This window comes from Telopea speciosissima, chromosome 11 (assembly GCF_018873765.1).
Source record: "Telopea speciosissima isolate NSW1024214 ecotype Mountain lineage chromosome 11, Tspe_v1, whole genome shotgun sequence".
Classification (NCBI taxonomy): Eukaryota; Viridiplantae; Streptophyta; class Magnoliopsida; order Proteales; family Proteaceae; genus Telopea; species Telopea speciosissima.
The window spans coordinates 7,551,127-7,570,306 of NC_057926.1; the positions used below are offsets into that span (position 1 = coordinate 7,551,127).

Genomic DNA, 19,180 nt, shown 5'->3' on the forward strand with positions numbered 1-19,180 from the left:
CATATCTTCTTCTCTTGTGCTATTGCAAAAAGAATTTGGTTTGCAGGACCACTGGACATTCGAACTGAGATCCTACAAGGTAATTCGGTTAAAGAAGCCCTTTCGAATCTAATTGGGAGTCCTGCTATAACCAAGAGTGATGGTGATCGAGTTTTGTGTATTGCAAGTATCACTTTGTATTTTCTATGGCAAAACAGGAACCGAGTCCTCTTCGAACATCACAAATCCAATCCAACTTCTCTCATCAACATTATCATGAAATGGGTCTCAAAAATTCATCTACTTAGTACTTTGGAGGGCTCAACTTACACGGCTCAGGACACTCAGGACCACCTAACCAAGTTCCACTTCCACTTGACTTCTTCCTACACAGCAACCCAACAGACCCCATTCTCCTGATTTCAGATGGAAGTTACAACCATACTACAAAAGCTGGAGGTTGGGGTTTTGCTATTTTTTACAACCATGAACTATATGCTTCATCTATGAATTATGGTACTGCAGGATCACCACAGGAAACCGAGCTCCAAGGACTCAAAGAGGGAGTCCAAATGGCACTTTCACTGGGCTGCATGAAGCTAGATATCTGGACGGATTGTGAGGACATGAAGAATTGGTCACAAGTCAGGAAATCCATCCTTGGTCGTGGGAACTATGTCATATTTTGTTAGACATTAGTACTATGTTGGAATCTTTTGAGTTTGTAAATATTATTAAGCAATCTAGAACTTTGATACAACCAGCACACAACCTGGCAAACCATACTAGTATATCGCTACTTTTATCTGATGATAGGTATTTTAATCTTTCGGTTATGTTTTATTGCACCTTTTTTTATTTCATCAAAAAAATATATATTAATGTATTATATTAATATATTATATGTATATATATATATATATATATATATAAGTTAGGGCCAAGTAAGGATGTCAAAAGGTGCAGTTTTGATTATACAGTGTGGTTTGGGTTCGGTGCACATTTTGCAAGGTAGAAATCAAAACCGCACCAGATAAGAATCACCCAAAATCAAAATCGTTTTATATGCGGTGTGGTTTTAGCGGTTTCTATCACCTTTGTACCCTTTAATTTTATTTTCCATATCCTTGTTATGTGGGAGAAATTATATTGTTTCATACACATCTAACTCTAGGCAAAGTTCACTTAGACATGTTAGTTGCAATGATAATTTTAAGTTATTGCTCAAGGCCACAAAGTACTGCAAGGGAAACCAACCTGAGGATGCATCATCAATCCATACCCCACTCAATTCATTAACAAAGTCCACTAAGACATGCTAGTACTAAACCCTTCCGTCGTGTTGCATCAAGAAATCGCTCAGCTGTCCTTTGAGTGTCGTAACCTGCAAAAGACCCTGGGTGACAAAGGAGAACCGGTGTGGTTCCGGCCTAGGACTCTCCAATGCCTAAGTTAGATCTCTCTGAGCAAATAGATGAATAGTAGTATTCAATATGAGTTTTCATGTCCCCTGATGGGCCTGTGTACCTTGCCTTTTATAGCAGAGCATGGCGGTGTGGAGAGTCCCAGTTGATGTAGAGTGTCCCTCGTAGGCGATAGAGTCCCTGAGTAGCAGGGCTCGTCCTTGACTGGTTGTCTTCCCGTGAGACGTGGTGTCATGATAGACTTGGCAATCGTCTTCGTGAGAGACGTAGTGTCATGATAGACTTGGTGTCCTTGGTGGATTGACCTATCTACGTGGTAGATGAGGTCCCTGGTACATGAGTCCGTTCAGACTACGTGACTTGATAGGCGGTGGCCTAGAGTCCTTGGTGATGAGGTTTGTGTCTTGTTGATGGCGGTGGTTGCTGCCGTGTTCGAGGGAGACTGTGCTCGGGGATGATATGCCAGAGGGAGTTGTCGCCCAAGGAGGTCCATGCCCCAAGGGGGCTTGGAGCCCAGGGGTGGCGTACCCAAGGGGGTTCGCGCCCGTGGGTGTTGGTGGTCGGCTTCTATGGTCGGTCCTCCACTAGCTCTGTCTTGGCCTACTTTTCTGGCCGTGCCATGTGGCAACCTCTGATTGGTTGGTGTGAATTTGGATTCATCATTTGCCCCCCACTCTCTTGGAATGGAGTGCTCAAGAGAGTATCATTTGCATACTTGTACCAATTAGGGGGTTCCCTACAAATAATCTCTTCTCTGAGGATGTGCCTATGAATTACTTAGTGAGGGAGAGGTTGTGGGTTCAAACCTCTCCTCTCCCATTTTATTTTTTCTTCTTTTTGTAGATATATGCTCTTGTCTCATTCTCCCTTTTCACTTCCCTTCTCTCCTTTTCCATTCTCTTCCCATTTCTCTTCTCTCTCTCTCCCTTTTCACTTCTTCCTTTTCCATTTCTCTTCCTCTCTCTCTCTCTTTTGCACTCTTTGCTTTTTACATCTTCCACTTTTGCTTAGGTGGTCGGCTTCTATGGTCGGTCCTCCACTAGCTCTGTCTTGGCCTACTTTTCTGGCCGTGCCACGTGGCAACCTCTGATTGGTTGGTGTGAATTTGGATTCATCATTTGCCCCCCACTCTCTTGGAATGGAGTGCTCAAGAGAGTATCATTTGCATACTTGTACCAATTAGGGGGTTCCCTGCAAATAATCTCTTCTCTGAGGATGTGCCTATGAATTACTTAGTGAGGGAGAGGTTGTGGGTTCAAACCTCTCCTCTCCCATTTTATTTTTTCTTCTTTTTGTAGATATATGCTCTTGTCTCATTCTCCCTTTTCACTTCTTCCTTTTCCATTTCTCTTCCTCTCTCTCTTACTTTTGCACTCTTTGCTTTTTACATCTTCCACTTTTGCTTAGCTTTGAGTTTTGTCACTATTCATTGTGCCCCCCATGTGTTTGTTCTTGGGTCACCATGGAGAGTAATGTCTTCCACTTTCTTGCTTGACTCTTCTAGTCTTGCCTCTGGACTTGGTTTGCTTCATGGCATGCATGGCTCGGCGCTTGGCTTTTGCCTTGTGCTTCTATTCTCTTGGTTGTTGACTTGGGCTTGAGCCCTTTTGTGTTCGCGGCCAAGCTTTGTTCATGCCTGTGCCCGACCACTCTTGTGCTTCACCACGTTGGGGATCCGCAGCTGTGCCAGAGCTTCAATCCACACCCGAGTCCACGTCCACCTGATTCTCGCCCGAGCAGTCTGCGCCTAAGCATCGATCGATGCCCTAGCTTGATTCGCGCCCAAGCGATCTGCACCCTAGCAATCCGCACCCAAGGGTCGGCACCCAACGATCTGCTCCCAAGCGATCCGCACCCAGCGATCCGCGCCCAAGCGATCAGTGCCTGAGCTTGTTCGATGTTCACGCTTTGGTCGACGCCTACTCGGCCGCGCCTGATCCGCGCCCATGTTCGACCGTGCCTGGTATGTTCATTTCTTTCTCTTCTTCTCTTTTCTTCTCTCTCTTTTTTTTTTTTTTTCTTTTTAATTGGTTCTGCATTGGTGGTTGCAGGTTGTCATCCCTCTCTTCTCATCAGTTGTTTGATCTTGGGAGGTCGTCATTCTGAGTAAGTAGTTAGTTTGCTTCATTGTTTTTCTATGTCATCATCGGACGACTCTGATCCGACTACGGTCGTTGTTGGATCTGCTGAGGAGTCTTCTTCGGGGTCGTCATCCCCCGCAGATACTTCTTCTTTTCTACCTTCCCCTGCTGCCAGTGATGGGGAGGAGGAGGTTTCTGGAGGCTCCGCCCCTAATAGGGGTCATAAGGCTTCTAGAGCCTCTACTTCAGTCGGTGACTGTAGGAGCAAGTTGGCTAACATTCCTAGCATCTTGACTTCTTCAGACTTGGCATCACTTTGTCGGGAGTATCATATACCCTCTGAGGTCGTGCTTCGCGTCCCTGGTCCTAATGACCGTGCTTACTCCCATCAAGCAGATGAGGTCTACCTTTACCGTATTTTCTTCGCCCTTGGTCTTCGTTTCCCTATCTCCCATTTTGTGGAGTTGGTGTTGGAGCACTGGGGTCTCACTCCTGGGCAGGTGTTGCCCAACTCTTGGCGTGTCATTCTGGGTTTCTATGTGTTCTTCACCCGGATGGGGCATGCTGCCACCGTCCCCCTATTCTCTTACTTCTATGTGTTGAAGAAGGGGGAAGGGGGGTGTTACCACTTCGCCCATTGTCTCCTTAGGGGGTCACTCACCGTGTTCGATCCTTTGGTGGGGATCACAACCTTGGTGAAGTATTGGAGAGACCGCTTCTTTTTTGCCATGATCCCCTGATGTGCACTGCGATCTGCTTGGGAGGTCATTGATGTCAGGGGGGGTGAACCTCCCTCTTGAGTTGAGTGACTTTAAGTGCGACTCCCTCCAGCGATGTCAGGGATGCGACCCATTCAACGTCCATCAGTTGGATTCCGAGGCCTTCTTATGCATTTCGAAGTTGAGTCCTGGTAAGATATTTGACTTCTTTGATATTTGCTCATATACTTTTCTTCTGTGTACCCGCTGTCTAACTTGTCTTGTGTTCTTGATTGGATGTTGTTGTTCAGTGGACATACGACCGGATCTTAGTGTCTTTCGCTCTAACCTGCAAAAGAGATGTACTCAGACGGCTCCACCTAGGGATGGTTCCTCTGCTGTTGATCCTCCAGTTCCTACTTCTTCTCCTTCCGGGGTCGCTGGGACCAAGCGGAAGGGAGGCCCTGACCCCCTGGTTCGGTGAGGACTAGACCGCGGGTTATCCTTCCACGGTCGTCTCCTACGGTCGCTACTCTTGGATCCTCTGCTCCACCCCCTTCTAGAGGCAAAGGGGTGGTCTCTTCTTCTGCTGACACTGTTGCTGATCTGCCAACCTCCTCCCCTTTGGTGCTACCTTGGAATCTTCAGGAGGGAGCGACGTTGACCAGTTACGGTGTATGCCGAGAGTGGCTAGATATGGGGAGGCTTCCCAACGAGCGTTCAATCTTGCAGGGGTTTAGCGACGCCTTCCTGACACAGACCCTTTACCAAGACATGGCTTTTGTGAGTTGTGCTTCTCACCCTTTTGCCTTTCATGTTGTTGCTTTTCCTATACTTGGGATGATTCTTTGTGGCTATGTTGATTGCAGGTCCAACATCGTGTCACGGAGACAGTGCTTTGCCTGGAGAGTCATGCCTTCCAAGAGATCCAGCTGAACTGCAAGTTACAGGGCTTGGAGAAGGAGATTCAGGGGCATAAGGTCGCCTGGGAGGAGGTCATGGCACGTGAGAGGAGTAGGGCTGAGGAGCTCAGGGTGGCGTCTGCTGTGGCAGCTGAGAGCTCATCTAGAGTTCGTTCCCTGGAGAAGGAGCTTCGCGCTTTGAGCGGAGTTATGAGGTTGAGGTATCTGAGGCCGGGGAGCGAGCAGTGGCAGCTTATCAGTAGTCTCCTGAGATCGTTGTGTACTTCTATAAGTACAACCAGGAGATATATGATGCAGGCATTCGAGACTTGGCGGTCCGCGTTCTAGAGAAGACCCCCGACTATGATTTCTTAGGGTTCCCAGAGGTCACCACGCTTTTGCCCATGACTGCTGCTGTGGTTCGTGCTTCTCCTGAGGACGGTGCTGTGGCGAAGGAGGAGGGTGAGGTCTTGCCAGAGGGGAGTGTTGCCTGTCCAATCTAGGCCGATATGATGTCCCCCGCTGGGTCGGATGTCGCTCCTCCATCAGATGCCCCTTGAGTTATAGGTGTTCTTGGATGTTGAACTTTTTGGATCTTGAACTGTGGATTGTGATCTCTTTTGGATTGTATGTACTTAACTTTTTACCTTCTTCGATGTGCATGTAATCCTTGTTGCTTTGATAGTTCTCTTGCTTTTGCAACCCCCGATGGTCTGTAGTCCCTAGTGGTGTTACATCTTGGCGGTCTATGGGTGGCCAACGGACCTTGGTGGCCAATGGGCCTTGGTGGCATAACGCCTTGATGGTCAACGGACCTTGGTGGCATAACGCCTTGGAGGCATAACGCCTTAGTGATCAACAGACCTTGGTGGCCAACGGGCCTTAGTGGCATAACTCCTTGGTGGCGTAACGCCTTGGTGGTCAACGGACCTTGGTGGCTAACGAGCCTTAGTGGTATAACGCCTTGGTGCGGCTGCAGTGATTCGATTAAGTAGTAGAAGACTAGTATTTTCGAAACCAACTTTTTACTTCAATAAAATTTCAAATTATTCTTGAAACAGTGATGCCTTCTACTACTACTGCTACTGCTACTACTACTGTTACCCCTACCGCTACTACTTTACTGTTACTGTTGGTGGTGCTGCTACTGGTAGTACTTCTTCAGGTGTTCTGAGTTCCAGATACGGTTTACCTTCTTGCCCCCCAGAGTTTTCAAGCGGTATGTCCCTGGACTTATTTGCTTGGAAACTATGTAAGGTCCTTCCCAGTTTGCTGATAGCTTCCCTTCCTTCCGTGGCTGCGATGCACTTGCCCTCCTTAGGACTAGGTCCCCCTGGTGGAATAGTCGTTCTCGTACCTTGGCATTGTAGTATTTGGCTGTGCGCTGTTGGTATGCCACCTTTCTCAGTAGTGCCTTCTCTTGTACCTCATCCAGGAAGTCCAAGTTTGCTCGCAGTCCATCTGTGTATGTCCTTTCATTGAAGTGCAGTACTTTGTGGGACATGGCGAGGACCTCTACCGGTGCCAGTGCCTCTGTGCCATATGCCAGGCGGAATGGGCTTTCTCCTGTGGGTGTCCTTACTGTGGTTCGGTATGCCCACAGGACATTAAGTAGTTCATCAACCCACTCCCCTTTGGCTCCTTCCAGTCTTTTCTTTATTCCATCCAGTAGGGTTCTGTTGGTGACCTCTACCTGACCATTGGCCTGTAGGTAAGCTACCGAAACAGGCCGATAGTCAATGTTGTAGCTCTGACAGAGGGCTCTGAACTTTGGGTTATTGAACTGCTTCCCATTGTCTGAGACTATGATCTTTGGCACACCGAACCTGTAGATGATGTCATCACGGATGAACTTCTCCATTTCATTCTCTGTGATTTTAGCCAATGGCTTGGCCTTTACCCACTTGGTGAAGTAGTCTATGGCGACCACCAAGTATTTGCGGTTTCCTGACGCTGCTATGAAGTCCCCCAAGATGTCTACCCTCCACATGGCAAAAGGAATAGGATTGAGGATCGATGTCAGTTTGGTGGCGGGTAAATGGGGTACTGGGGCGAACAATTGACATTGCTCGTAAGCCTTGATGTATTGCACTGCTTCTTCTTGCATTCTCGGCCAGTAGAGTCCTTGTCGGAGGATTTTGTAGGCTAGATTTCATCCTCCCATGTGGCTTCCATAGATCCCCTCATGTACCTCTGCCAGGGCTATGGCCCCCCTCTTGTACAGTACTCCGTCCAGGATGGTGTACTTTGCAGCTCTCATCCTTATCTTCCTTACTTCGACCTTGTCTTCTGGTAAGACGTCGTTTTGTAGGTAGTTGAGTATAGGGTCCATCCAGCTATGCCCTTCTTCGATTTCATTGACTTGCTTCTCTTAGTATGTTGGTTCATGCAATATTTCCACATACACTGCACTGGCCAGGTTTCTGAGTTCATCATTGGCTAGCCTGGACAGTGTGTCGGCAGTGGCATTCTCAATCCTGGGAACCCGGACCAACTCAAACTTCATGAACTCCCCAATCAGCTCTCGAGCACGTGCTAGGTATGATGCCATTCGATCAACTTTTGCTTCGTATTCTCCATTCACCTGATTCACTACCAGCTGGGAGTCACTCTGGATGGATAGGTGTGTGACTTGAATGGCTTTGGCGACCTGGAGTCCAACGAGTAGTGCCTCGTACTCTGCTTCATTGTTGGACACTAGAAAAGCGAATCATAGAGCATACTGGATTTGAAATCCTTCAGGGCTGGTGAGTATGAAACCAGCTCCGCTTCCTGTGGCGTTGCTCAAACCATCCACGAACATCTCCCATGATTCTCAGTCCTGGTCCTCTGGTTCCTCTGCTTCTACCTCAGTCTCAGGTAGGGTGCATTCGATGACGAAGTCCGCTAAGGCTTGGCCTTTAATGGCCATCCTAGGTTGGTACCTGATGTCGTGCTCGCTCAGTTCAACAGCCCAGGCGATCAACCATCCGGAGATGTCTGGCTTGTGCAGTACCTTCTTCAATGGTGGGTTGGTAAGGACTGTAATGGTATGGGCTTGGAAGTAAGGTCTGAGCTTCTTAGTCGCGATCACTAGTGCGTATGCTACCTTCTCAATCCTTGTGTACCTGGTCTCTACATCAATTAAGACATGGCTAACATAATAGATGGGTCTCTGTATCTTACCCTCTTCTTTTAGTAGCACGGCGCTCACTGCGACTGGTGTCGCAGCCAAGTAGATCTGCAACTCTTCGTTCGGTTTTGGGCGCCCAAGCAATGGTGGATTCTCGAGGTATACTTTCAATTCTTCAAACGCCTTCTGGCACTCCTCTGTCCATGCAAAGTCTTTGGGACTTCGGAGGTTCTTCAACGTCTTGAAGAATGGCAGACACTTGTCTCCCGACTGTGACACGAACCTTGAAAGGGCAGCGATCCTTCCATTCAATCTTTATATTTCTCTGACTGTCCGAGGTGGTGCCATATCTTGGATGGCGTTGATCTTGGATGGGTTGGCTTCTATTCCTTGTACTGAGACCATGAACCCCAAGAATTTTCCTGACGTTACCTCGAAGGCGCACTTCGCAGGGTTTAGCTTCATCTGGTTCCTTCTCAGCATGGCGAACACTTCTTCCAGGTGGGTCAGGTGTTGGTGGGCTTGGATGCTTTCACGAGCATGTCATCTACGTACACCTCCATGTTGCGCCCAATCTATTTCTTGAACATCCTGTTGACCATCCTTTGGTAGGTGGCCCCTACATTCTTCAATCCGAACGGCATGACATGATAACAGTAGTTCTCCTTGTTCGTTCGGAAGGCGGTGTAAGACTCGTCATCCTCATGCATGAGGATCTAATTGTAGCCAGAATAGGCATCCATGAAACTCAGCATCTCATGTCTGGCGGTGGCGTCAATCTGTAGATCGATCCTGGGTAGTAGGTACTCATCTTTTGGGCACACCTTGTTCAAGTCAGTGTAGTCAACGTACATTCTCTACTTCCAATTAGGCTAGGGTACCATGACCACGTTCGCGAGCCAGGTAGGGAACTTCTCTTCTATGATGAACCCTGCGCGGCTCAACTTCTCGACCTCTTCCTTGATGGCTGTCTATCGATCAAGGGTAAAATTTCTTCTCTTCTGCTAGACAGGCTTCTTGGTTGGGTCTACATGCAATCTGTGCTCTGCTATGGATCTGGGTATGCTTGGCATGTCTGCAGTTGACCATGCAAAAACATCTATGTTAGTCTGGAGGAGGTACCCCAGTTCTTCTTTCTACTCATCGCTCAATAATGAGCCAACCTGTACGACCTTGGAAGGGTCGTCTTTGCTGAGTGGCCAGGGGATGAGGTCCTCCACCGATCTTCCTCTCTTTTCTATCAGTTCATCTCTCTGGTCACTGACTAGGTTCTCTATGCATAGTATCATCCCCTGTGTGTTGCCATTGTTCTTCTTCACGAAGGTGGCATTGCAGTCTCTGGCCTTCTTCTTATCACCTCAAACTTCCTCCACTCCGTTGTCAATGGGGAACTTCATCTTCAGGTGGAGTGGAGACACCACACCTCTAAGGGCTATCAGGGAAGGTCGTCCTAGGAGGCCATTGAACGACACCACGGACCTGACGACCATGAAGTTTACCATGATGGTCACTTGTTGAGGGTGCTCTCCAAAGGTGTCGGGCAGCTCTATGGTACCTCTGATGGAGGCTGTGGCACCTGAGAATCCATTGAGGTAGGTGGGCTCTGGCTTGAGTTGATCGTCTCTGAATCTGAACTTGTGGTAGGCTTTCAGTGAGAGTACATCCACGGACGCCCCTGTATCTATCAGCACCCTATGCATGGGTCGATTGGCTATCTCCACCTGTACTACCAGGGCATCCTCATTTGGAAAGCTCACACCTTCCAAGTCATCATCCGAGAAGGAGATCACCGTCTCGATCTTTGCCATCTTGCTTGGCTTCTCTACTACTCCCACGAACCTGGCATTGAGTTTAGCCTTCGTGGTTGATTCTTGCCACGATCCTCCAAGTATGGTGAGGATGAGGGCTCCCTTGGTGCCGCTGGGCTCTAGCGCATCTCTTCTTTCGTCAGTGTGGTCTCTCTCCCTATCTTGGTTTGCTCTTCTTTCTTCCCTCCTTGGTTCTCTTTCTCGGTCACGTCCTCGATCTCCTTGGCCCAAAAGGCCGTCACGTCTCCCCTTCACGTACTTGTTCAAACTCCCTGCTCTCACAAGGCCTTCTATTTCCCTCTTCAGTTGGTAACATTCCTTTGTGTCATGCCCGTAGTCCTTGTGGAAGAGACAGTACTTGTTAGGATTGCGCTTCTCAGGTCCTGCTAGCATGGGTCGTGGCCATCGAATTAGGTCACGATCTTGGATCTGCATAAGGATTTGGGACCTGGTGGTGTTCAACCGTGTGAACTCTGGACTGTCTACTCTCTCACTGCTCTCTGGGCGACGGTCACCTCTTTCTAATGGGCGATTACCCTTCTCTTGTTGACGTTCAGTCCTCGACCTCGTACTCTCTTTACAGTCATCTGGTGCTGACCTCTTGTTGTCCTATGGCTTGGCTTCAATTGCCTTCTTCCGAGCTTGTACTATTTCGGCCATGTTGGCGAACTCGTTGCATCGTTCCAGGAGCTCCTTCATAGTCCTGGCCTCATGACGTGCCAGGTCCTTGATCAACTCCATGTCTCAGATGCCTCCCACCAAGGCAGCATGTTGGGTCTGATCGTCTAGGTCTCTGACTTCTAAGGACTCCTTGGTGAACCTGCTAACATACTCCCTGAGGGACTCCCCAGGGTTTTGTATCACGTTCAGTAGATTGACCGTGGTCTTCTTTTGCTTGACGCTGCTCTGGAAGCGGGTCACAAATTGTTCACATAGCTCTGCAAACCATGAGGTCGCTGCACCTTTGAGGGATGTAGGGAATGCTCGACAGGATACCACGTCCGATCCACCATATAGCGTCATCATGCCATTGAAATAGTTGATGTGGTCATTAAGGTCGGTGGTACCACTGTAGAGTTCAAAGGTGGGTAGCCTGAACCTGGATGGGAGTGAGGCTGACATGATCTCTTCTGAGAAGGGGTGTTGTCCAGGGATTGAGTGTGTCTCACCCTTGGTCTGCTTCTTCAACCCTTCAAGCTTCTCGTCCAACTCTCGGAGTCTCTTATCTAGCTCTTCATCCCGTGTTTGTCCTTCACGTCTGACTGGTCGTGCGCTGCGAGCTCGTTCGCATCCTCTCCTGGAAGTCCCTTCACGTCTCAACTATTGGTGAGAGGGTGAAGGGTCACGTCGTGACGAATCTTATCTTGACCGCGAGGGGCTTGCTTCACGATAAGTCCGGCTTTGCCCTGGTACATGACTTCCTCCTAGTCGACCATCAAACACCGACCTCCGGATGGACCCTTCTGGGTTAGGTACTACAGATCGGTGTGATGGTGTTCTCCCCTGATTCAACCGCACTGGAGGATCCGCCGATCTCCCCCTAGGTTGGGAAGGCTCTCCCCGCTGCCTGGTGTGCCTCTCTGATCTGTCACCCCTGGGAGGGGACCTCCTGGGGCTCTGTTCCCGTCGAGGGTTCGTCCTGGGACGGTGTGATGTTGCACGCTGTCTCAGGTAGTCACGGAAGAGTCGTTGATCCTTGAGGATCTGTCGTTGTAAGTCATTGATCTAACCCATAGTTGTTGGGGCATTGGGGTCAGGTACTACCTCCACCATCACTTCGTTGTTGGGTTCGACTACCGCAACTTGATCATCGTCTGGGATCTCCCTCTCCAGATAGACATGGTCCTGGTCATTGGCTCTGCGACGTGAGCTCTTTGGAGGAGGTGATCCATTCCCCTCCCTTGGGGCATTGTTGGTGGAGAGCGGTCTTCTTGCCTCGCGGTGCCATGGTTGAACAGATATGGAAACTGGCTAGTAAAGGTGATGGCTAGCGTCGTTCCCACAGACGGTGCCAATCTGTTGCGTCAAGAAATCGCTTAGCGGTCCTTCAAGTGCCATAACCTGCAAAAGACCCTAGGTGACAAAGGAGAACCGGTGTGGCTCCGACCTAGGACTCTCTGATGCCTAAGTTAGATCTCTCTGAGCAAACAGATGAATAGTAGTATTCAAGATGAGTTTTCATGTCCTCTGATGGGGCTGTGTACCTTGCCTTTTATAGTAGAGCATGGCGGTATGGAGAGTCCCAGTTGATGTAGAGTGTCCCTCGTAGGCGATAGAGTCCCTGACTAGCAGGATTCGTCCTTGACTGGTTGTCTTCCCGTGAGACGTGGTGTCACGATAGACTTGGCAATCGTCTTCCTGAGAGACGTAGTGTCATGATAGACTTGGTATCCTTGGTGGATTGACTTATCTACGTGGTAGATGAGGTTCCTGGTACATGAGTCCGTTCAGACTACGTGACTTGATAGGCGGTGGCCTAGAGTCCTTGGTGATGCGGTTTGTGTCTTGTTGATGGCGGTGGTTGCTGCCGTGTTCGAGGGAGACTATGGTCGGGGATGATATGCCCGAGGGAGTTGTCGCCCAAGGGGGTTGGCGCCCAAGGAGGTCCACACCCCAAGGGGGGTTGGCGCCCAAGGGTGGCATACCCAAGGGGGTTCGCGCCCGTGGGTGTTGGTGGTCGGCTTCTGCAGTTGGTCCTTCACTGGCTCTTTCTTGGCCCACTTTTCTGGGCCATGCCATGTGGCGACCTCTAATTGGTTGGTGTGAATTTGGGTTCATCACGTTGCTTCATAAATTTGGCACTCAAACTGATATTCAAAAAAATCTCAACAATTAGGAGTCTTAATATTTTAGAGTGCTTAAACCCATCCTTAAACAAATAAGAATATTCCTAATCTCGGTTTTCTACCTGGTTTCTATTCGGTTAATCAACGGTTTTTCGGTTTTGAATCGAACAAAACCGGTAATAGAACCTAGGAAATCATAATCGCATCATTCGTTATATGGTGCGGTTCAGTTTGGTCATAAAGGATCGGTTCCTATTCCGACAATCGGTTTCGATTCCATTTTGACACCCTTAAGACTAGGTCAAGATGGCCGGACTTTTTTGACACCCTAGATGGAAAGATAGATCTCTTCAAATCTTAGATGTTTGGAGTTTTTTGTGCCAAGAAATTTGCACTTTGGCAGCAAAACAATGGGTTTTCTTTACTTTACTGTGTTTTTGTGGAATTTTCTTACGTTTTTTTTAATCAATCTATTTTTTGTTGTATGGAGTTGGTATAAAATCAGAATCAGCTCCTATTCATTTCAATTCGAACTGATTCCTCTGATTCCAATCCAAATTTTGATTCCATGGGATGAGGGGATTTGAGCATTGTCATCTAATCCTTCTCATATGGATGGGACTCGCATTCTTAATCCTTGAATTCGTGTTCTCAGATTGAGATTGAAGGGGCATTCAATCCTTGATTCAAATGTTTGAGGAAGTGCTTTGAACCGAACCACTAAGGCCATGCTTGTTTAACGGGGTTCTAGTAGGATGGGAATAAAAGGGTGAGAAATAGAGAAAGATTGAGGTGGGATTTTCACGTTTCACAAGAAAACACAATGTGGAAGATGTCGGGGTTGTCTTTTCTACCGAATTGGTAGGACTCTTGAGGAAACGTAAGGGAAAATGCCAAGTGCCAACCATTATTTTAAAAATCGGCAATTGGAATCGGTCGATTCGGATTGAAATTGGCTCATCGATTCCAATTTCCACAGCTCGTACTTGTTGTTTCTTGAATCGAAATCGGATCGGCTAGATTCTTAATCGTTGTCTTAAAGGAAAATATCATCCCCCTCTCCTTTAAGTTTCCTTAATATCAATCTAGTACCTAAATTTTGAAAAACGATAATTCCATCCCTTACTTTATAAAGATTCTATCAACTATACCTTAATCGTTAAAAATCAACATGGACAGGTCCAATTTACCTAAAACCCCAAATTACCCTTAATCTATTTTAATTTCATTTTTACCCCTCCAATCCCAAAACCCCATTTCCATTCTTGCAAAACCGTCGATGAGGTCGACCGTAGACAAAGCCGAAGATAGATTCAGCGTCGGAATAATCACCGGAGTCTGCACACGAATTATCGCAAGAATTGGACTGTTCCTCCCTGCTCTTGTTCGATTGCTCTCGCCTGCGGTTTTGGTGTCGGTGGCGTCGGTGGTGCCGGTGGTGTTGAAATAATCCATCTGCGGATAACTCCCGAACGGAGGGTAAAAGTAAGAAGATGAAGAAGAAAGAGAAGGTGCGACAGAAGAAGCAGTAGCAGAAGATTGTTTTTTTCCTTCTCTTTGTTTTTTTCCTTCTCTGTCCTTTTAAATATCTGCTTCTCTTCCACTCTAGTCTTAATTCTCAATACCCATTTCTCTGTTTTTTTTTTTTTTGTGTATGTCGGATGCCGCAGGTTGATCTCGAAACGTTTGTTTGCGGTGGTGACCAGAAAATCACATGCGAAAGTTTAGTCGTTGATCATCATTCGCCGCCGGATAAACCAAATCCTCCGGAGGAGGCTCCACCTGACTTTCCGACGGAATCCTTTCAGATACTCAAAGAAGAAGAACTCGATTGGTTCAATCGGAACGCCGTTTACGAGCGCAGGGAGTCTCAAAAGGGGAATTCTAACCACAACCCCATCTCCATCTCCAACTAATAGTCTCAGAGGTTCTCTTCTGGGCAAGTGGAGGATTTTAGGGCTTGGAGGCGAAGGTGGTTGCCATTTTGGTCTCCTTGTTGTCAACACTCACTCTCTCTCTCTATTCTTTATTAATCGTATTGTTTCAGGAAAGAGAAAGCATTTTATTAGGATTTTAAGCTGTATTTGTGTGAAAAGTGATAGGTGTTCCACCTCCACGTGAGGTGGAGCAGTGAAGGCCTTGAAACCAGACACCATCGACACTAGAAATCTGAGATTGACTTCTTCTTTCTCCCCTTCTGAAACGATCTCATGGCTTGAGGCCCTGAGCAGAGATCAAGTTGATCTCCAGGAGATGGGTTTCCATGCTTCGTCTTTTTTTCTCTCTTTCTCCCTTCCTCTTTCACCTGTAATGAGCTAGCTAGCGAATCTATGGATGTCTCTGGGCTTCTGATTCGATTCAAGAAGAATAAAGGGCGAACAACAAACAAGGGGGCCGTGTCTCTCTGTACAGCATTTTTATACACAATATTTACATAGAGATTCGATAGTTAGCCTCTTACAGAGGGAGAAGAGTGAGCCACTGAGGCCTGTAACCGTGTAGGATTTGCATTCGGTGGTGGTGCTGGCAGTGGTGCTGGCGGTGGAAGAGGATTGGAGGCGGCAATGGTGGCGATGATGGTGGTGCTGGCGGAAGAAGAAGAAGACGAAAGAAGAAAGAAATAGAAAGAAGAGATAAGGGTAATATCGTCTTTTGAATGCTGTTTTAACACCGGTAGTCACGTAGGGCACGGTTGATAGAATCTTTAAAAAATAGGGTGGGCATTATCATTTTTTAAAACTTGGGAATTAGATTGATATTACGAAAACTTAGAGGGGAGAGGATGATATTTTCCCTTGTCTTTATAATCCAACTTAAATTTTCGATTCCTATATCGATTCAATTTTCATCATAAAATAGCTTAGATTCTCAATTCCTAAACCAATTCGGATCTAAATCTTCTTTGATTGATTCCAGAGTTTTAAAACTTTAGTGCTAACGATTGTTCTGATTCTCTTCTTCTCTCTATAAGTTGAGACCTAAAAATTCGATTTGACAAGAAAAGATGAAAGTGTGGATGGTATACTCACCAAACGTTTCCCTATCTTTGCCGTTGCGATTTGATTTAGAGAGACGAAGAGTACAGAGAGTAGGAAGTAACTGAAACAAAACAGGATTTTCGAGGCAATCCCAACCTCCAAATAACAGCAAGTGTTTGGGTAAAATTCAACGTGCCCTGTTCCCTGCTACATTTGTTTATTAAATACTAAATATTGTAGCGGTACAAACTATAAAATAGGAAGATAAACCCAAACAAAAGATCTTATCTCAACAATACTTTTTGACCCATTCTAGTTGTTGAACATGTGAAAGGTAAATAACAACTTCTATCAATACTCCTAAATAATAGGAAGTCATTCCAACTGATAACAACACGGTGAACTTATTCAAACTAATAACAAGATAAACTTCAGCTCTTCCCGCTTCATTCTCCCTTGTGCCTCTTTAATCTTCTCACAAACTACCTTAAAAACAATATCCCTTTCAATCAATTCTTCCTCAACAACAACAACCTTTGCAGTACCAGGAATGTAAGATAAGAGAGATGGAGGTTGTCGGCCATATATCACCTCAAAGAGTGTCTTCCCAATCGTGGAATGCCAACTGGTGTTGTAACAATACTCGGCCCAAGCCAGCCACTTGACCCATTTTTTGGGTTGCTCACTAGTGAAACACCGAAGATACATCTCCAAGGTCTGATTGACGATTTCAGTTTGTCCATCCATTTGAGGATGGTAGGCAGAACTAATTAAAATTGAAATTTGTACCATTTAGTCGAAATAATTCCTTCCAAAACAAACTAGTAAAACCCAGATCCCTGTCGCATACGATGGATTTGGGCATACCATGTAGACGAAAAACATTATCAACCCCTCAATTTACCTGTCCGTCAATTTCCTCAATTCAATCTAATAGGAGGTGGAAATGACCACCCTACCCCCTGCTCGAACACATTGCCCAGGTGGGATCCACCTCCCTCTATTAGATGGAATTGAGAAAATTGACGGACAGGTAAATTGAGGTGATAATTTTCTAAGATAACCCATCAATAAAATCCATGCTTGTATCTTCCCAAACTTGACTAGGGAATTGGTAATGCGTCTTCAGCCAAAGGACTCCATTTGAAAGAATCATTTTTCAGCTTGGTGCAATGATCTTCCCAAAATTCTGTATGAATTTTTGTAGTAGCCTGTAAGCCCCAAAAATCCACGCAATGCTTTAATAGATTGGGGTTTTGGCCAACTTATCATGGTTTGAATTTTATCCGGATCAACAGCGACTCCTGCATTTGAGAGTACATGTGACAGAGAAAGAAGAATCTCACTTGTATAGGAACCCTAGTCTGAAAATCAATTTACACTCATAAAAAACCAAAACAGAAGAGTAAACATCTTGTACATCCTCTGAAGTTTGTTGACCTGTCATGCTGCCCTTAAGATTTTTAAAATCTTACGTACATAACCCCTGAGACTGATAGAATACCCATTTTGATAAAGCGAACAGATTAACAGATGATGTCAGTAGATCATAAATCTGTAAAGTATTAAAATACCCTTATCTCTGTTTTTTGTGTTTTTCCTTTTCAAATCACAATAGAGTGAGACCCACTAATGCTTAGAAAAAATGAACATTTTACATTTTTTTATTTTTTTTTTTTCAAATTTGTATTCTCTGTTTCTTCATCTTCTTCGTCTACACCCTATCCCGGCGAGTGATAACCATGATCCGGCGACCATGATTCTGGCGTCAGAAACAGGAATCGTGAAAACCCTATAGCGGTTCATGGAAAGTTGGTTACTGGGTTGATCATTTCAGAAACGACATTACAAGAATCCAATCAGCCTCAAAACATTTTCCTCCACTCCCTAACCCTATGCCCTTGACTCATTTAAGCTTTTGATTCGTTCCAAATGTTCTCCATTCACTTTCAACCCTACCATGAATCAGAACAGAAACGACATTATATCTTTTATAAAAGAAAAATAGTAACTCTATAAAAAAAATAAAGAGTTCAGAAACCCTTTTTTTTTTTTCTTGCAAAGCTGAAAGAAAGACCGAAACACGTTCCTTCAGACATGAACCCGACATCGGACGCCAGAAATTGAAAATCATGAAGAAAACCCTGAATCCGGTTCAGCGATAAAAAATATTAAAACTTAATTTTAAATAGCTGCTAACATAATTTTAAATGGTTGAGTGGGATTGCAGGGATGGAAAAGGGGTGGGTGGGCGGGGGGAGGGCGGTGGGGCAAGGGTGTGTGCTGGAGAAAGATGAAGAAGATGAAGAAGCAGAGAACAAAAAATTGTAAAAAAAAAAAAGAAAATGTAAAATGTTCATTTTTCTAAGCAGTAGTGGGTCACTCTTTATTGTGGTTTTAAAAGGTCAAAAAGGAGATGAGGGTACTTTGGTCCTTTATTTGTTTATGGCATGTTGACAATTTGACATGCTCAATTAACCTGTTCACTGTAACGGATCCCCTATTTCTTAGGAACAGGCTTATGGATAGGCTTGATGGGAGTCGCCTTCTTGCTGTTGATGGTGCAAGCAAAGAGGATTGGCCGCTGAGAGAGACGTTACAAAGAGCTTCAAGACATTATAGTTATCCTTGGGTTGGACGAATTATCTGAAGAAGATCATTTAACCGTAGCAAGAGCTCAAAAAATTGAACGTTTCTTATCACAACCCTTCTTCGTAGCAGAAGTATTTACCGGTTCTCCATGGAAATATGTTGGTCTAGCAGAAACAATTATAGGTTTTCAACTGATCCTTTTTGGCGAATTAGATGGTCTTCCTGAGCAGGCCTTTTATTTGGTTGGTAACATCGATGAAGCTACCGCGAAGGCTATAAACTTAGAAGTGGAGAGCAATTTGAAGAAATGACCTTAAATCTTTGTGTACTGACTCCTAATCGAATTGTGTGGGATTCAGAAGTGAAAGAAATTATTTTATCTACTAATAGTGACCAAATTGGCGTATTACCCAATCATGCCCCCATTGCCACAGCAGTAGATATAGGTGTTTTCCGAATACGCCTTAAGGATCAATGGTTAATGATGGCTCTGATGGGTGGTTTTGCTAGAATAGGCAATAATGAGATCACCATTTTAGTAAATGATGCAAAAAGAGGTCGTGAGATTGATCCGCAAAAAGCTCAGCGAACTCTTGAAATGGTTGAAGCTAACTTGAGTAGAGCTGAAGGAAAGAGACAAGCAATTGAGACGAATTTAGCTCTCAGACGGGCTAGGACGTGAGTAGAGGCTATCAATATAATTTCGTAACTACTTGGTGCGTTCGAATAATTAAAAGAAGTTCTGTTTATATACCTATATTTTGTCGATTAAATAAAATCAAGTGATTCTAGCGCAACAACAAAAAAAAAAAAAGAATTA

The 19,180-nt window shown here is 45.8% G+C and overlaps 1 long non-coding RNA gene across 1 annotated transcript; it reads left to right on the forward strand.

The window, feature by feature from the left end:
* The first annotated feature begins 3,909 nt into the window (after positions 1-3,909).
* LOC122646608 lies at positions 3,910-19,180 on the forward strand. Its single transcript, XR_006330657.1, has 3 exons — positions 3,910-3,922; positions 12,426-12,430; positions 18,439-19,180. It is a non-coding gene; the product is annotated as an uncharacterized LOC122646608 (long non-coding RNA).